This window comes from Pinus tabuliformis, chromosome 8 (genome assembly GCF_031772625.1).
Source record: "Pinus tabuliformis cultivar Carrire ecotype Pingquan chromosome 8, CPIR1, whole genome shotgun sequence".
NCBI classification, from domain to species: domain Eukaryota; kingdom Viridiplantae; phylum Streptophyta; class Pinopsida; order Pinales; family Pinaceae; genus Pinus; species Pinus tabuliformis.
The window spans coordinates 819,495,624-819,516,226 of NC_142294.1; the positions used below are offsets into that span (position 1 = coordinate 819,495,624).

At 38.1% G+C, this 20,603-nt stretch overlaps 1 protein-coding gene and 1 pseudogene across 2 annotated transcripts in view; one reads left to right on the top strand and one right to left on the bottom strand.

Annotated features, from left to right (window-relative positions):
* Positions 1-20,603, top strand: part of LOC149238107 (SNARE-associated protein-like protein) — a 136,242-nt gene that overhangs the window by 26,787 nt on the left and 88,852 nt on the right. The window lies entirely within an intron of this gene.
* Positions 8,481-18,684, bottom strand: LOC149238108 (nuclear transport factor 2B pseudogene; annotated as a pseudogene).

The following is a 20,603-nucleotide window of genomic DNA, read 5'->3' on the forward strand; positions in this document are numbered from 1 at the left end:
AGAATCTAGCATGGCATATCAGAGAAGCAACAAATGCTTAACATGCACTTTTTGGAAGACATCTGATGCCATAGGGCATCTTTTGTATTGTCTCTCTAACCCTACTCTCTTAGATAGAATTTAATTTCTGTCACTAGTTAGTTTTCATTTCATGCATTTATGTTTTATGTTTTTATCTTGCATATGTTAGAATATGATTTCTATTCCAGTAGATGATCTATGTATTTGATGATGTATACATGATGATTTTGACTAGAGTGGACATCTACCTTATGTTTCTTTGTTTTCTTCGATACAAGATTCTGGATTCTCACATTCCTTCGTTGAAGAAACGTGTCCCCAAGTAGAGCTAGATGTTGACCACACATGTGTCAACAGTCCAAGAAGCAGGATAAAAAGCAATGGATCAAAAATTTTCAAATCATTGTCATCATTCGACTTTCAGCTTCATCATTGTAAACCCAAATTTTGCAAAATTATTGTAAATGATTCCAATATGACTATTAAGCCATGTAACAACACTTATGTAAGCCTATGATTCTTCTCAAAGGGTTTCATCCTAGGGAGTTTTTAACCTCCCCAAATTATGTGTGTTTGTAAACACGGATAATTGACACAGTTATTCTCCCAGATATACCCTAAAGCTAGGGTGGAGACTTAGGTGAGTACTAATGTTTATCGAGTCTATGTATTTTCATAAATCATGTGTCTTGTCACAGAATTGGGTAATGTCTTGATGGTCTATGTCAACTGCATATTTCCCTTTTTAAGGGTTGAATTAAATTGTAACATCTTGTAAAGAATATTTTAGCGCATGGTTACTCATATTTAGACACCATGGCTAAAGTATTTGAGGGTGGAAAAAATAATTAATTCCCTCTTTAGTCTTTTAATTAATTTTTTCTGACAAAAATAAAAAGAAAATAATTAGCTAGAAAATTAATTAAATTTGAGTCAAAGTATTAGTTTGAGAGAAATTAAATTCTCTCCATGTCGAAAATCATAAAAAATTCGTGGGTCAAAAAAGAATTAAATTTTGGAGGTCCTCCACCAAGGAAAAAATTGATTTTTTAAGAGAAATTGACCCCTTGGACTTTGGTGGTCAAGTCAATGTGATTTTTTTGAGGATATTAGTCCAAAATATTATTTTTTGGATTAATGAAAAAGGAGTTTTAAGAAAAAATCGAATTTTACTGAAAATAAAAAAACAAAAATCCAATTGACTGTGGAGATCAAGTTATTTCAATTGAATATCAATGGATGAGATTATTTTGACGAGGATCAAGCCAACCAACCGTTATTTTCCATTTGGAGGGGTTTTCTTTTCTCATTTTCTATATAAGGAAGCAATGAAGTTACTCATAGCATCTTTGGATGACGTAACAATTATCTGATGTACTGAGCAGGGCTCTGCTGAAATTTCTTTGCACTTAATAAAAAGTCTTTGGGATTCAATTCAAGGTGTCTCTCATTTGCTGATCTGTGGTATGTGCTAAATGTTTTATTGATATGCTTTGAACAATAACGTTGATTATTATTTTAATTGCTGGTTGTAGGAACATCTATTGGTACAAGTATCTTGCCTTAGGTGTTGGGTGAGAGTAAATATTCTAGATCTAGTGAAGTCTGGCAGGTATCTCCTGCTTGCACGAATCAAACCCCTTTTGTTTAGTAATTTATTATTTGAAGTGCATTGAGTTACAAGTTGCTCTAGCCTTTGGCCTTCAAGTTCATAGATTGTGAGGGGATCATCCCCTTGTTTGGCTCCAAGTCTTGATCTAACGAAACACTTATACAAGAGGGCTTTGCAAAAAATTAAAAAAATATTCTCTCATTATTTCCAAAATTATGTTACTTGTGCCATAAAGTTTAATATGCTAATGAGAGCAAATTTTATTTTGTAAATATTTGTAATTATTTGTAAATCATTTTCCCACTAACACTTGTATTTTACAATTCCCATTTTTTATTTTGTATAACTATTGGTGTTTTGGGGTTTTTGGGATTTTTTGTATATATTAGGTTCTTGGCTCTCTATTTCTCATTTTTGCAGGTACATTGACTCATGGATTTGAAGAGATTTTATTTGTGGGAAGCCATTAGCCCCACCTAGCCTAGACGGCTAGGGTTTTGAGGGTGTCTAACCCTTTGAGCAAGCCGTTCAGCCTTTTTTGACAAATTGTTGGGGTTTTGATGGCGAATCTAGGACCTAGAGGGGTATTGAAGCCTCTTGAGGCTAGCTGCAGGGGTTATAAGGCCTTTTAGGCCTGTCCGCAACCCTATTTGGGCCAAATCCCCTTAGTCGCAGCCCTTGGAGGGCTTCCTTTGCTAGCCGCATCCCTAAAAAAGGCTTGCTTCCCTTGCCGCAGGCCTTAGAGGCCTCTTCTTTGGCAGCCATAGCCTCTAGGAGGGGTTTTTCTCCTAGGTCGCAAACCTATTGGGCTCTTTTGGGGTGGAAGCAGCCCTTACTGGGCATTTTCTCCCTAGCTGCAGTCGCTTTTGAGCCTATTTTTGGGTTTGGCACTTGATTTTTGACTCTAATCTCTGTGGTTGCAGGCTCATGGTAAGTTGGCAAGGGTTTCAAGATTGATTACTAGATTATTTTGCCATTGATCCATTGATATTCTAGGCTAACAATTAGTTTTGCAGACTTGTCATCAAGGATTCAACGGCTTGAGGTCTTATTAGTCCGTCATTCAGCCCTAGAAGCCCTAACTTCAGTCATAAGAGGGATGATTTATTGTTTGTCAGAGCTAATATTTGTGTTGCAGGTGTTTGAAGGAGCTCTAATACACTTAACAAGTTCATCTATCCATCCACAAGGCCTTTTGGCCTAAGCGTTTGCCTTCTTACTATTTCTTCTCCTCTCTGCTCCTTATGATCAGATCTGAAGCACTCTTGTGACAGTGTCATAAATCCAATCTAATCACATTGAGTAAGCTTAAAAACACTTTGACATAAGCTTATAATCATTTCACATCAACCTAATATGGCAAATCAACTCTAATGCTTGTTTCTTCTAAGTAAATTTGAAGGCCTGATATAATTTTCTGAGTTCCAGTATAAACATTTTGATGTCTGATATATACTTGCAGCAGTGGTTAAAGAACACATAAAGAAGCTCTACGAACATAATAATTCATTTCTAGCCTTAAAGGGCTTTGTCTCCCTTGTTTTAGATCATTTGCATCTCATATTGTGTTGATCTAAGTGGTGAAGGATCTCCAATTTATGTTGCATAACATATAATTGCATTTGAGTCATTGATGGTTGATGTTCTCTAATCACAAAAATCACTGTTAGCAATCTCCTTTATGTTGAAATATGTAACTAGGTTTGGTATGCATAATTGTATTTGAGTCATAATAAAATGTACTTATGAAAAAGAATGAAAATAAATTTTATTATTATTATTGTGACTTATTAAAGCATGAGTTTCATGCTTGGGTCATCATGTTTTAGGTCAAAGTCCCCATTGAGGACTTCTAGGATTTATTCTAAGTCAATAGAGTCATTGTACATTTAAAGAGACCTTTTTTGGGCTTTTGAATCATGTAAAAAGAATTATTTTTGAGTCAAAAATGAATTATGTCATCTCCACACCAAGTCGGCCTCAAGAAGGGTAATTCGACCTCAGTGGAAGGCTATATATACAAGGCAGTTCGAATTCATTTGAAGCAATTCATTCTCACCATAGTTCGATATCCTGAAGCTGGAATCTGGGAAGTGCGAAGTTGGAAAAGAGTTGGAAGGAGGCTGAAAAGGAGTGCGAGTTTTTGGAGGAAGATAAAAGACACCAAGATTGAAATTTTGGGCCATCTCTCTCTCACTTCTGAGGAGTATCAAGGGAGATTGAAGTTTTCTTTATCTGATCGAAGTTGCTACTGCTACTGCTATCGGGTCGAAGCTGTTGCTGCTACTGCTATCGGGTCGAAGCTGCTGCTGCTACTGCTATCGTGTCGAAGCTGCTACTGCAAGTTGATGCTGCTAGGTCGAAGTTGCTTTTGAAGGGTCATCATCTGCAAGAAGAATTGAGGGCTGACTTGGTGTGGAGGAAGTCTTTGTTTAGGTCAAGAGTCTTGGATTATCTCGAGAAACTATTGAAGGAAGAATTGCTGACTTAGTTTTCCCCTAGATAGGGAATTTTGCCTCGCTGTCTACCTACATCTGTTGTCCTTGTGCTATTGTTTTGGTAATTGCTTGATGAACTAAAAGATAAAAGAACATAAATAGAAAGAATCACAAGTAATTATCTATATAAGAAAATATTTCTGCCTTTTTGATTTTTCAACACTTTTTGCTCTCACAATAAGCATTGATTTCGTTGTGGATCCTAATTGGAATAATTAGTAATCTTGGATAATCATTGTGGTTGATATCTTGTTAGTTGAGCTAGTGGAATAATTCAAGTTGGGCATCATATCTTAAGTGCTTAACCTAATTGCTATCATATTGAATATCTAAAGTAACTTACTGGGATTGTTAGCTCATTGGATAAATCTTGAATTGGTTTATTTTGAAGTGCTTTAATTGGAAAATCAAGTGGTTGATTGGCACATTGCTTTAGTTGAGATTATCCTTGTAATTGTTCTCTAAGTACTTCATTTATGCTCTTGTGTTGAACATCATAAGCATTGAATCTTAAGTAATTTAACTTGAAGTACTTAAAAATCATTTAATAATCTCACTTAAAGCCATCACTCATATCTTGCATATCATTCTAGGATTAGAGGTGCATCTATAAAATATACCTCCAAGCATAAGCTTGGTTGTAAGAGGATAGGAACACCTTTCTCACCCAACTTGCGAAGTATAGACCCTCATTTGTGGTTAACACAGGTGACCTTGCAGTTCTCTTGTGGACAATCCCTTGTAGGAATTGAGGCACTTGGGTGGTTAGAACCTCATGAGAGGTATCGTTAATGAAGCCATAGCCTTCTTCTTGTGGGCTTCTCTCTACAACCTACATTTTAGACTAACTTCAAAACAGTTGAGAGAAAGGATTCACCTAGATAGGGCATTTAAGTAAAATTAGCCAAGAGGCTGCATCTCACCTAGTTCTAGGACTTGCACTTCATTTGCATCTTGCAACCACTGTTCATCCGGTAACTTGGATTTTAATCTATATTGAGCAAGTAAATAATTTGTAAAGGCATTGGTCTTTAATTAATAAATTCAATAAATTTAATTAAGTGGTGATAAATAATTAAACTTTCTAGTTATCCTTAACCAAGTCGCTAGGCCATTCAACTGTGTCTCCCAAACTCATTATCTCAGTCTAGGGACTAACCCCCTTAGCTTGTTGTAGGGGAACAACTTAAATAGAGAGGGCCGAGATCAGAGTGACAATCCCCGTCCTGAGCATTGTCGCATTCTAGTGTACAATTTGAGTGACAACATTGCCATATCTTTGGGCCTAGAAAGTATTGCATCAAACCAAAATCTTTCATTTCAAATTTCAGAAGCAAACTCCCTCTTACATTGGAGAATAAGAGGTTCACTACCGGTCAGAAATAAATCATCAACATACAATACCAAAATCAAAGGCATATCTTGGATTGTCTTAAAAGTAAATATTTGGATCTGCATTGCTTCTAGTAAAACCAATCTTCATCAAGAAGTTATCTATGCGAGCATACCAAGCTCTTGGAACTTGTTTCAAACCATAAAGGGTTTTCTTCAGCCCACACACGAGTTTTTGGATCATGTACTTCAAAGCCTTGTGGTTGCTCCACAAACACTTTTTCTTTAAGGAAGCCATGTAGAAAAGCAGTCTTCACATCCATTTGGTGAAGAGACCGTTAATTTTCCTTAGGGTTGTATTGTTCTTTGCTTTTGACAATTGCATTACGTCTTTTACACATATAATTCACCCCACAACATTATAACATCATAATAGCAATTGCGTAGAAAGAACAATAACGTCAATACTGCAATTGAACATAAAGAAACAAAGGAAGAAAAACATGCACATATAAAAACACCAGGATTGGTCGGAGACTAGGGCAAAACCCCATAAGGGGGAAATGTGGAATTCTTCTTCTTCTTTTATTAGATTTCGTCAATTGTTCAGCTGTGATTGTTAAACACACATGGGCAGCAAGAGAAAATATGAAAGATAAAACATGCAGTACAATTTTTATTAAGAATTGATATACATTTATAGTACATTGTTGTGACCGTTGGGTTTCACATCCCAAGGTCTCTTGGACTACTTAGTCTATTTAGCTTCCACACTAACCCATTGAGGATTAAGTGTCCAACATTCCCCCCCTTAATCCGAAGGGTTATGTATGAGTCCAAGAAGAGAGCTGTAATACAAAATGTGCAAAAAATGCATGGCAGCACTAAGCTGAATGTGCTCTATGAAATGTTGGTATAAAGGGCAGTGGTTTAAGGATGACCACCAACACTGGAACACTTAGTGCAGTTCCCGGAACTCTTCCAAAACTGGCAAGAAGCTGGAGTCTTCTGCTAGAGGAAGTGATCCTATTGTTTTAAAGAGGGAAACCTTCAACCATGAAAGGGAGGCCTCACCTCACATAAAAGGGAAAACTTCAACCTAAAAAAGGGAAGTCTCAACCTGTGATGGTTTAAGGATGACCAACAACTCTGGAATGCTTAATGCAATTCTTGGAACTCTTCCAAAACTGGCAAGAAGCTGGAGTCTTCTGCTAGAGGAAGTGTTCTCAATTTTGTTCCTGGAATTCTTCCAAAACTGGCAAGAAGCTGAAGTCTTCTGCTAGAGGAAGTGTCCTAGATTGCCAACTGAAGGCATGTTCAGGGGCATCTTTGTCTCTGGCTACAACTTTGAAACTGGTGTGGCAGGTTGTGGCTCTGACTCGCTTGATGTGACTTTGAAGCTGGTAGATGACCATCATTTCCCCCCCTGTCAAATACAAGGTGAGAAGATAGAGAAAACTCAGTTGCAAGACTGTTCAATACTCTGGAACAAGTTCTGACATGTGTTTGGAATATCTTCTTGGCTGTTGATGCCCATTGCCAAGAAGCGATCCATCCAAGATGAATCTTTGTTCTTGCAGAATGTTTGTTTCTGAAGCATCTGTGTGAAGAATGACTGGTTTTATGACAGTGCTTACATGGATGAAGATCAAAACAGTGATCTTTCAAATGGCCAACTCGATCACAGTGTTGGCATTTCACGATCTGTTGTTGTTGTTGTTGCTGTGGAAGAGGGGCAGAATCTGGAACAGCTGGAGGTGAACTGTCATGAGGAGCAAGTGAACTGTCATGAATGAATCCAGCACTCTGAAACTGAATGGGCTTTGAGTAGTCTGGAATATGAAAGGACAAGTCCTTGTCATATCCAAGACCAGTTCTGTGCTTGTTGTGGACAAGCTGTTCCCAAGGTCTGATGATGGGCTTGGGAAGTGCAGACTGAGTTTTTGCATCTGCATGTACAATTGCTGCTTTATTGGGTACTGGATCTGAATGAACTTGAACAATATTGACTTGCTGTTTATGGGAGTCTGCTTCATTGTTCTGAACAGAAACAGGTTCAGAATGACTCCTTCGTTTTAATTCTTCTTGCTGTAGCTGTGTTTCAAGCTGCAAAAAATCAATTTTCTCTTGTGCATATTGTAGACATGTCTGAATTTCAGAGAGAGATCCTATGCTGATTTGTAATGTGTCATCAACAGTAGATAATATCAGAGTTTTGAGGACTTGTAATACTTCACTGATTCTGGCCATTTTTTCTTCAATGTCTGATTTACACCTTAAAAACTGATCACAACTACTACTCAATGCAGAAAAGTAATATCTACTCACAGTACACAACAATATCCTTTATAAATGTCAGCAAATGATCAGTGTGCAACATAAAAGATTACAATCAGCCCACCAAACTCTTTATGCAGCAGTCGAATGCACTATAATGAGTTTTAATACCACAACTGGGGCAACAACAACTGCAAACTTGCTTGGAACTTGGATTGAATATTGGTGTGAACACAACAGTTGGAACCTTCGACGCATAACAAGGGTGATTCGTACAACAAAGAGACTAAAGGGAATTAGCCCCTTTCTGCACTATTGATTAGACTCAACTAGAAAGATTCTCAACCAATAATTTACACAGGTGGAAACACGACCTCTTTTAACTAGAACTTTTCCCAAACAACCACAGAAAATACCTTATACAAATTAATCTCAATGTCATCTCTCAAGTATAAAAGTTTGGGATAAAGACCGCAAGGATTCAAGGAATCAAAGTTTAGTAGCCATTAGCGCTATCATGAGCAACAATCAGATACTTGGCTTAGTGCACTAAGATCAATTTGAAGGGTTCTTCGTCTTTAAAGATCAGCCATAAAGAAGCCCATGGACGTTATCACTTTTCTCTTTTTTTTTTTTTAATGGTAATACCTGAGAATAATCATAAATAGCTTCCCCTGGTAAATTTAATCAATAGCTTCCCCTGGTAAATTTAATCAATGTAACTAAAGACAAGTTCCATTCAGTTTACAACCTTCACAATATCATGACTGGTGAAAAACGTGTTCGCCCATTACAATGACAAAAAGAATCCATAATCCATCCATTCTAGTAGAACTTTCAACCAAAAATTCTTCCAAACCTAATCCTGCTGTTTATCAAACTGCCATCCAAAAAAACTTATTCCCCAAAGTAGACTAATCAACATAGTTATGCATAATTTAGCCGGAATATATCATTAAAAACATAGTAGCTTCCTGCTGGCGTAGGCATCAAATGAAACATATATTGGCAAGAATCTGGAGTGCAATGTATTGAATCCTCTTGCAACAGCTCAATAGTTAGTTGTGCACCATAAGTTTGTGACAGTAAATTACTACATGTAACCAATAAGTTTCCCCAACAGTTTCTCTTTTTCAAACAAGTCTAAACAACACCTGAAATGATCATTCACTATAGCTCCATCCCTGAAATTGTGATTAGTAGTCTGTGAGAATCACGCCATCAACCTGACTGAACTTCAGCTGATGTTGTTCCCCGGGCAACTGCAGGCTGCCGCTGACAAATACAAGCATGCCGCCAGCGGGACCTGAAGGCTGGCAATCAACTGTGGATATGTTATGCTTGCATTGCTGGAATGGGAGGCTGGTGAGCTTCCCCTCCGATGAGAAATTATTGAGAGTTTTCCAGGAGGACGTGAAATATGGGGCTGGAATCAGTACTGGGATTTATGTGATATGGTGTATTGGTGGTGAGATTAGATTCAACACTTACTTTTCAATGGCACGCAAAAATGCTAAGTGAGCTTGGACCAGAAATTAAATTCAAGTACTCTTCCCACAAAGCTGTGTAGGAGTACAAAGAGGCTAATATACCAGTATGACGAATCTTACATCAACAGCGTGAAGCAAATCAATCCAACAACATGAAAGCAAATTAATCTGTGGTACGGGATGCCCAATCCTTTCACGTCAAGCGTGAAATATCAAGCTGTGGATGCACTATATATTTCACACATACAAGTAAATCAGGGTCAAAAACAGCGGAGACGAACTTATCGTGCCCATGGAAGAAACTGCCTATTGCTGCTCAACGTTCCACCAAATACATCTGGCCTCTGTTCGAAGAATCTCTAACATTCCGCTCCAACAAACATTCATGTGACAGCGTCCAGGCGTCCAACAATCACCGACAAGATTGAATGCATACTCCAACAATCACCACATACAGTCTTCTTGCTTTACGTTAGGTTCACCATACTGTAATACGCACCCTTCTCTGCAGCTGTTCAATGTATGCAAGGCTTGTCAAAGTGGTAATACGCATATATGGGCAGCGTAACAGTGGGAAGGCCTGTATAGAGCAGAGCATAGGTAATGGCAGAAAACGTTATGGCGTTCAGCTTTCATAGGTAATGGTAGAAAACGTTATGGCGTTCAGCGTTCAGAGGTAATGGCAGAAAACGTTATGACGTTCAGCGTTCATAGGTAATGGCAGAAAACGTTATGGCGTTCAGCGTTCATAGGTAATGGCAGAAAACGTTATGGCGTTCATCAAACGGGCGTTCATCAAACGGCTCTGCTACCATTCTGGGCAGCGTTCAACACATTTATTTATTGCAGACTGCTGTGATAACAATGCAGGTCCAGAACAACGAAATGGGTCTCAGTCACTAGCAGTGGAGCGTTAGAGTTTAAAACAATGATAGAGTGACAGGTCTGACAACTTTTAATCCAGTGAGGATGAGTAGCGCTGACAGGCTTTGGGCGCCCAGGCTCTAATTCAATGTATGTTCAGAGAGCAAACGTTTTATAGACAGACGGGAAGCCAGAGACCAAAAATAGAGACCTACAGATTTCAAAGGTCAGGAATGTCAGGGATGGCAGAGCCAACACGCCAGGACTCTTAACTCTCAACGTTTTTTTGCACGGCCTTCAACACCAGCGCATGAATTAATCAACTAGCAATATCACTGCACAGAGAGTTCACGACCCACATAACATTAATGGTCACTGCATAGGTCAGAGAAACACAACAAAAGGCCACAAGTAAACAGTGACTCAAATATGAGCAGGGCCAGAATTCGCCCGCTCTGATACCATGTTAAACGCACATGGGCAGCAAGAGAAAATATGAAAGATAAAACATGCAGTACAATTTTTATTAAGAACTGATATACATTTATAGTACATTGTTGTGACCGTTGGGTTTCACATCCCAAGGTCTCTTGGACTACTTAGTCTATTCAACTTCCACACTAACCCATTGAGGATTAGGTGTCCAACAGTGATAAAAGTACATCCATCATGAGATATTAAATCAGGCCTCCTAGGGCCATCTAGGGCCAGTTCACAACTTTGTTAGTGAACTAAACGAAACTAATCCAAGAGAGCTGCAAACATATTTGACATCACCGAATCATAATAATACCGTCTTCATTGTTAGTCATGATAATGAACACCATCAGATGCTCGCACTGTTATACATTAATTATCATGAACCTGCCATTGGTCATAATAGGTCACTATAACATGCTCACTATACATGTGTCACAGATTAGCAAACCCTAACTGATCTATTAGGGTTTGATTCCTTTAGTAAAAGTACTGACATAAAGGAACTAACTCAATAACCACACAACTCTTCCATATATATATATATATATATGTATACTGTCCTCAAAGCCATGTAATTAACAACGACATGATATTAATGTAAATCAGAACCAAAGTCACTATTATGACAACACTGTGCATCAAAGTTAATTATCCACATTGCAATGTCAAATAAATGAAGTGTCTGCCATGTCAAATATAAGATCTGATATGTCAAATATATGTGATCAACCATAACCATACATGATATGTCTGCCATCTCTGTTATGTCAAATATATGTGATCTTCCATGACCATACATGATATGTTTGCCATGTCAAATATATTTGATTTGCCATGACCATACATGATATGTCTACCATGTCAAATATAAGGTCTGCTATGTCAAATATATGTGATTTGCCATGATCATACATGATATGTTTGCCATGTCAAATATATGTGATCTGCCATAACCATACATGATATGTTTGCCATGTCTGTTATGTCAAAGTTGTGAGATAAAGCGATATTGATTAATGCGAGAGAACAATCTAGCGCGAGTGAAAGATGAGAGCAATGTAAAGGCCTATAGCGAGAGATCATAGCGACTGTAGCAGAGTATAGTTCTGTAGAGAGTCTCATAACAGTGGAGCGAAGGTATAGTCCTGTAGAGAATGCGAGATGGCACAAAACTTGGACAAATCTCTGCGATGAACCATAATATAACAACCTTTGCGATGATGCCTACAAATCTCTGCGATGAACCAATAATGATGATACCATTATAGTCATGCGAGATTACTCTGAAGCGAGAGATCAAACCTGAGCGAGAGAGACTATAAAAACATTTGCGAGACCAAAAATTGGAGAGGCCTATAGTGAGAATGCGATCCTTAGACAGATCTCCTATCATAATTTGATGATCTTTAGTGAGCTCTCAACCATCCATATTTATATTAATTTATGCCAGTCGTAAACCTTTACAATTTAGAAGCTGACTTTAAATCATGGAGGGAAAATCCTCAAATTTCAAATTCTTAATTTTGCCCATATTATTTAATATACCTTCTTGTAAATATTTGCCCAAAATAATTTTATCTAATAATTGTTCCTTTGGCGAGATGGGCTTCATATGGGGATTAGGGATTCCCTTGGGGGAAATTTTTCCCGACGCTGCCCATTTTAACACTCCCTCTCAGTGAGGGAGAAATTTCCTTCTGCATCATAGGCCTCATCTTATCATAGTTGCATCAAGACGTATCTCGAGTGTGGATACAAGAGACAGACATAAGTATCATCAATAATACCCAAAAGAAGAGGAATCCATAACCAATGGTAGGGGAGATCTGTCCTCCTATCTTTAGGTCAAATCACGTGACCTTTATCTCAGCTATATCAACAAAACATCCATTTCATCACATCTCGTCCTTTGATCATAAGCTGAACAATCTCGATCTAATAAAAGAAGAAGAATCATCATAGGGGAGTCCATCTCAACCTACACCATTGTCATAGGGAAGCATTCAACTTCCATCCTATATCCAATAATCAATACGGTCATGTGAAATAGAATCATTATTTTCATCAAGTCATATCTCATCTTGACTCATCTTTGCTTGTCCACATTTGATAAACAATCTCGAGTGTGAAGAGGAATGTGACATTATAGGTGAGTCGAATTCAACCCACATCAACATCAGAGAGCCTAGCTCAATCCAGAACAATATTAGGGAGCCCTACTCAACCTGGAACCATATCGGGGAGCCCAACTCAACTCAAAATATCTACCAACGGGGAACCAATGCCACAACTCGGAAAACTCATCCTCAGCGAACCAATGCTACCACCCGGAATCCAATGACATCGAGGAAGGTCCTATGGGACATTCTCACCTCATGTATGCGACAATTGGGAAGGTCCTATGGGGCACTCCCACCTCATGTCTGTGATAATGGGGAAGGTCCTATGGGACACTCTCACCCCAAGTTATCTCATATAGGGGAGCATCCGGCTACCACCCTATATCCAAATACAATGGGCGAGATTAGACCTACCCCAATGCATAGGGATCACACTCTATCCCAAAGTCCTTGACAATAGGTGAGATCAACTTACCAAAGGTAAGGATCACACTCTACCCTATTGTCCCTGATCTTCCCATCTTGACCCTTGAGAGTCAGATGGTAGAACACCTGCATCCACCAACTTGGGCAAGATCCACCTACTGCAAGGGGTAGGGATCACACTCTATCCCAAGTCCCTCATCCCATTGGCCAGATGGGGAGGTTATCCCACAAAGTGGGCAAGATGCTAACTGGGGCATACTCTAACTAGGGGAGATCCCAAATCTCTATACACCCTATCGGTCAGAGGTCTCTCATCCCCAAGAGCCTACCAGCTCCATTCCCCACCCTGGGAGCTCAGATAGGGGGGAAGAGCTAGCTCGGTGTCCTCAATCAACCCAGACCCTTACCCGGGATGGTCACATCCATCAATCTGTGCTGCTCTTTGGAGATCAAAAACATATCAAAGTGCTCGTATCCGGTGCCAGCTCAAACAACTTACTGAAGTGTTCAATCACACTACCTCATACATTACCAAGAGCAACAATTCTCTATTTTCTTGTTCATATAGGACATCAAACATTAGAGAAAATATATAAGGTAAAGAAAGGAATACCATATTCATCTTTTCTCCCTCTCATGCAGGGAGGCAACAATTGCAAGCCTAAGCTTGTCTCATACAACAACATTATGTCTTTGTCCCAGCTATGACCATACTCTGTCTAACTCAGAGTGCATACAAGGATCCATCAGTAACAATAAATTATTAATGCAATCCAGCATGTCATAACAACACTTCTATATGAGAGGTGGAACATGATACTGCATGGGGTAAACCAGTCCTGTCAACAAAGAATTGTTAGCTCAATAATAAAAAATAACATTAGATGTTCTTTGTTTCATTCTGCAATCATGGGACTTCTAATCATCCATCACAAATAAATAGTAGGTGCTGGGATCTCGTCAAGAATTTCCCCCTCTGAATGGGAATCTTCTTCACGAATCATCACTGAAAGCATCAACCTGTCTAACATATGTCATGTATCAACAAAACTGTTAGATCACAAAGTCAAACTATACCTGGTTCTCATACATATATACATCACAATCATGACAAGTTATCACTAGCTGGTTCAATGTCACATATGAACATGTCATTAGAGGTTAATTCACTTCATCACTACATTATCACATTATACAAATATTTCATCAGAGTCTTATCATGAAGTCAGAGTATCCATTTGTCACATTGTCACATTTGTTAGGACATCACAGCTTATTAAGTGAATCTTGATTATCAATCTTACAACCATACTAATGCCATCAGGGTTACCGTATTCATTACAAGCATTGACAATAGTATCAAGTTACCATATATCAAAATCAATGCCCTTGGCCTTTCTTTATCTTTAAACATGTACCAGGAATATAATTTACTTATGTATGTGCATGCATTACTCAATAGTATTGTATGGATCAATACCTCAGGTCTTCACTTGCCATTAAAACACTGTAACAATCTTCTAAACATGCCTTGTAATATTTAGATACCGTTAACAATTTGTAGCACTTGTTTGCAATTGCATACTATAGCTGCTTTATCAACTTTGCATATCTGTTCCAACTTCCCTTTTCCTGCACCAACTTTTCTCTTCCTGCAGTAGCTCTCTTTTTCTATATCATTTAGCATTCAGATGATGCTCAAGAAGGATCTGCTTATCACATCTTCATGAGAGAGATAGATGTATTCAAATACTCAAATATTTATGCATGAACAACAATCAAAATGATAAACCTAAACAAGAGCGGTGTCATAAAGAAATAGGTCTAGAAGATACTCATCTTTAACGAGGGTTGAAGAAAGAGTTCAACTCCCTCTTGATCCTATCACCGAGAGTTTACAGAAGAAATGCAGAATCACTGTTCCAAGTCCTTTTTTAATCATGAGGTGCCACAGGTCATCAACAGACATCAACAGAGGAGGAGATGCCTCAACTATCAACAACCACTCCAATCTGTACAGATACATAGTACATCCATCACGAGATATTACATCAGGCTTCCTAGGGCCATCTAGGGTCAGTTCATAACTTCGTTTGTAAACTAAACGAAACTAATCCAAGAGCGCTGCAAACACATTTGACATCACTGAATCATAGTAATACTGTCTTCACTGTCAGTCATGATACTGAACACCATCAGATGCTCACACTATTATACATTGATTATCATGAACCTGCCATTGGTCACAATAGGTCACTGTACACGTGTCACAGATTAGCACCCCTAACTGATCTATTAGGGCTTAATTCCTTTACTAAAAGTACTGACATAAAGGAACTAACTCAATAACCACACAAATCTTCCATATATATATATATATGTATACTGTCCTCAAAGCCATGTAATTAACAACGATATGGTATTAATGCAAATCAGAATCAAAGTCACTATTATGACAACACTGCGTATCAAAGTTAATTATCCAAACTGCCATGTCAAATACATGAAGTGTCTGCCATGTCAAATATAAGGTCTGCTATGTCAAATATATGTGATTTTCCATAACCATACATGATATGTCTGCCATGTCTGTTATGTCAAATATATGTGATCTGCCATGACCATACATGATATGTCTGCAATGTCAAATATCTGTGATCTGCCATGACCATACATGATATGTTTGCCGTGTCAAATATAAGGTCTGCTATGTCAAATATACGTGATCTGCCATAACCATACATGGTATGTCTTCCATGTTTGCTATGTCACAGTCAAAGTTGTGAGATAAAGCGAGACTGATTAATGCGAGAGAACAATCGTGCGTGAGTGAAAGACGAGATCAATGTAAAGGCCTGTAGCGAGAGATCATAGGGACTGCAATAGAGTATAGTTCTGTAGAGAGTCTCATAACAATAGAACGAACATATAGTCCTGTAGAGAATGTGAGATGGCACAGATCTCAGACAGATCTCTGTGATGAACCATAATATAACAACCTTTGCAATGATGCATACAAATCTCTATGATGAACCAATAATGATGATACCATTGTAGTCGTGCGAGATTATTCTGAAGTGAGAGATCAAACCTGAGCGAGAGAGACTATAAGCACATTTGTGAGACCAACAATTGCAGAGGCCTGTAGTGAGAATGCGATCCTTAGACAGATCTCCGATCATAATTCGATGATCTTTAGTGAGCTCTCAACCATCCATATTTATATTAATTTGTGCTAGTTGTAACCTTTACAATTTAGAAGCCATCTTTAAATCATGGAGGGAAAATCCTCAAATTTCAAATTTTGAATTTTGCCCATATTATTTAATAAACCTTCTTATAAATATTTGCCCAAATTAATTTTATTTAATAATATCCTTCCTTTGGCGAGATGGGCTTCATATGGGGCTTAGGGTTTCCCTTGGAAGAAATTTGTCTTGATGCTACCTAGTTTTAACAGAGACCATCCTTGGCTAGTAGCTAGAGCTACAATAGATCAGATGGTGGTGTAATGGGAAACAGGTGCAACAATTTCGTCATAGTGTATTCTCTCCTTTTGAGAGAAACCTCTAGCCACAAATCTAGCTTTATATTTTTCAACACTGCCATCAACACCATGTTTAATTTTATACAACCATTTAGAAGATACAATAGATTTACCTTGGGGTCTTGGAACCACTTCCCATACATCATTATGAATGATGGATTCATATTCTTCAACCATTGCATCTTTCCACACTTGGGCCTTTACAACTTCTTCAAAAGTGCATGATTCAACTTGAATAATGTTGCTCATGGCTACAACATATCCTTGGAACCGACAAGGTTTCTTGCTTTCTCTGAAAGTTCCTTTGGGGGCAACATGTTTATCAACATCTTGAAGAGTGTCACGAAGCCATAAAGGTCTCCTTTTAGAAGGAGGATCACATGGAGGAGGATCCAAAGGATCCATGGGCTCCATGGGTTCATCAACAAGATCAATTTTAGCTTCAGGATCTTCTTGTATTTCAAATACATCATCTTGACTATCAACATTAGCAGGAGGAAGAGGAGTGTCTCTTGCTTTTCCAAGAGCTGCATCTTCATCAAATGTTACATCCCTGCTAAATTCTATATTTCTTTGACTAGGTATGTATATTCTGTAAGCTTTAGAATTCTCACAATAACCAACAAACATACTTTTCTTAACTTGGGTTTCTAGCTTGTTCCTTTTCTCTTTTAGGACATGGAAGTAGACAGGACAACCAAAGATCCTCAGGTGCCCAACTTTGTGTTTTCGCCAGTGAAGACTTCTTCAAGAGTGTTGTTGTTTAGAGCACAGTGATGAGATCTATTTTGGACATAGGCAACTGTGTTCACAACTTCTCCCCATAGAAACTTTGGCAATTTTTGATCATGCAACATAGCTTTGACCGCTTCCATGATAGTTCTATTCTTTCTCTTGGCCACACCGTTTTGTTCAGGGTTATATGGTACAATGGTCTCTTTTCTGATTACAACTTCTTTGTAGAAGTCAATGAAATCACTGGAAGTGAACTCTCCTCCATTGTTAGATCTGAAGATTTTGATCTACTTTCTAGTTTGTTTTTCTACTAAAGCTTTCTAATCTTTGAACATGTTAAAATCTTAACTTCTATTTTTTAGAAAATAAATCCATGTTTTGTGAGAAAAATCATCCACAAAGATAATATAATACAAGTAACAACCAAGAGAAGTTATATGCATTGGTCCACATAAATCAGAATGTACAAGATGTAATTCCAGACTGGTTCTGCTTTTGCTTGAAGGGAATGGTCCCTTCACTTGCTTTTCGCTTGTGCACCCTTAGCAAACACCATCATGATTAGATTTGATTTGTGGAATTCTGGAAACCATTTTTCTCACATGAGGTAATGCTTTATAGTGCAAGTGAGCGAACCTTCGGTGCCAACGTTCACTTTGATAATTGCTGTCATGGATTAGTGCATGAATAGGTCTTCCATTGATTTTGTATATACCTTCACATCTAGATCCCAGAGTGAGGGCATCTCTCATGTCGGATCTTGATGGCCAAGTGAGAACCTTACCATTTATAAAAGCAATTTTCATTTCTTTATTTTCTAAAGCTGATATGGACACAAGATTTTTCCTTAAACCAGGTACATATAAAACTTCTTGAAGAGTCAAAGTTTTACCTTGATCTAGATAGAAAGAAACGAAACCAAATTCCTTTATGGGATATGTAGAGCTATCTCCAAGAATGATCTTTAAATCTGTCTCCCTCTCAACCAGATTAGAGAGTACTTCTTTGTAACTAGTAAAGTGCCTTGAAGCACCACTATCAACCAACCAACTATTACAAGAATCTGCAGAAGATGAACTGGAAAGAGAAAAAACAAGAAAGTACTTTGATTGAGTCTTAGCTGCATTATTATCATACCTTTGGTTCCTTGAGAAATGGTAGTTTCCTCTGCGAATAGAAGGAGCTTCTCTTCTTCTCCTGTAATCAGATTTGTTGGAACGATTGTTGAAGTTGGATTTTGATGCCCTTTTGTTTTCTGAACGGTCATGAGCATAATGGCCATGCTTGCGAGAATTGTAGCATTGGACTTTTGACAAGTCTCTGGTCCATTGAGAGGAGTTGTTGGAAGTAGGCTTTCTCAAATAGTGAATTCCTCTTCTTCCTTTTTTCTTCTTGCCTTGTACAACAAAGGAAGTAGGTTCTCCCTCCTCATGCTTGGGAATTCTCCTTCTGGAAATCATTCTGGCTTTTTCTTGACCACACCTTCCCAGAAGTTCATCAAATGTGGGAAACTTATCATTGTTGCCGATGATAGTAATAAAAGTCTCCCAAGAAGAAGGAAGACTTCCAAGTGTAATCAACCCTAGTTCTTTGTTAGGAACAGCTTCGCTAGAAGTTGACAACTGATCTTTGATTTTTGATATCCTTATGAAGTACGCTTAAATGGTCTCTTCTCTATTCATTTTAATATCCTTGAGTTGATTCTTCAAGGCAAGAATTTGACTCAAGTTGTTCACTTGATACATTCCAATCAACTTGTCATACGTTTCTTTGGATATCTTCAGGTTGGCAACATAAGTGATGAGGTGGTCTCCAAGAGAGTCAAGGATAGTCTTTTTAGCCTTGACTTCTCCTTTCTTGAATCTGACTTTGATAGCACCATTGTAGTTTTCATATGATTCTTCTATCTCTCCTTCAACATACTTAAGAACATCATGTTCCTCAAGAGTAATATCCAATGTGGCCTTCCAAGGGAAGAAGTTTGAAGCATCAACCAATTTCTTTTCATTCTTAAAGTAAGAGGAAGTCATCTTGATCTGCTCAAAATTTCAGCAGCAAATATAGAGGGACAACAAGAGATATATCAATAGAAAATAGATTGCAAAAAAGAGCTGCAATTAGAGTGGACAACAAATAGAAAATGAGCTGTAAATGGAGTGGACAACAAACAAAAAATGAACTGTAAATGGAGTGGATAGCAAGCAGAAAATGAGCTATAAATGGAGTGGATAACAAGCAAAAAATGAGCTATAAATGGGGTGGACAACAAGCAGAAAATGAGTTGTGAATGGAGTGGTCAACACACAAAAAATGAGCTGTAAATGGAGTGGACAACAAACAAAATATGAGCTGTAAATGGAGTGGACAACAAGAGATTTTCCAACGAAAAATGTGTTGGAGCAACACTAGTCTTCTTGATCTTGTTTTCACCAAAGCTCTGATACCATGTTAAAAATCAGATGTTCTATGTTGTTACAAACACTTAAATCCATAACTTCTTTATGCTGCAATATAATTAACTGTAGTTAGAACATAAACCATATAAACCATATGCACAATAGAAGACAACCAAGAACTCAATGAGACACAGAGAAGTTAGGTCAATGACCAGGGAAAAACCCACAAGGGGAAAATCCAACCAAATTCTTCTTCTATTAGAAATCAATTGTTTAGCAAAGATACAAAGTACAATGAGAGAATGAAGAAGTTGACCCAAATTTGAAGAGCATCTCTGATAGCAGTGGTTGATGCAGACACTGAATCACTTTGGCTCTCCAAGATTTGGTCTTGCTCTTTAAGACTGTCTCTCTCTTTATCTCAATCTTCCTCTAGCCTCTCCAACTGTCAGTCTCTCTCTCTCTCAAGTTCGAATTCTCCTTTCACAAGCACAAGTAAGTGTGTCAAGTGAGGATGAGAGGCACAAATATACAGGAAGAGCAAGGGGGTCGAATTCATGTGGGAGTAACTCCTATGCCTTGAGGAGGAGTTACTCATGCCAAAATTGGAGAGTAACTTATGTCATAAAGGAGGTACGCTCTCCTTAGTAACTCATGCCATCAAGAGGGAGTATGCATGCCTTGAGTAATTTACACCATAAAGAGAGAGAAGTACGCATGCCTTGAAGATAGTGTAATTTATGCATTGAAGAGGTGTAAGAGGAATCTTATGGCACGTCATAAATGCGTGTAAGAGATGTGTTAG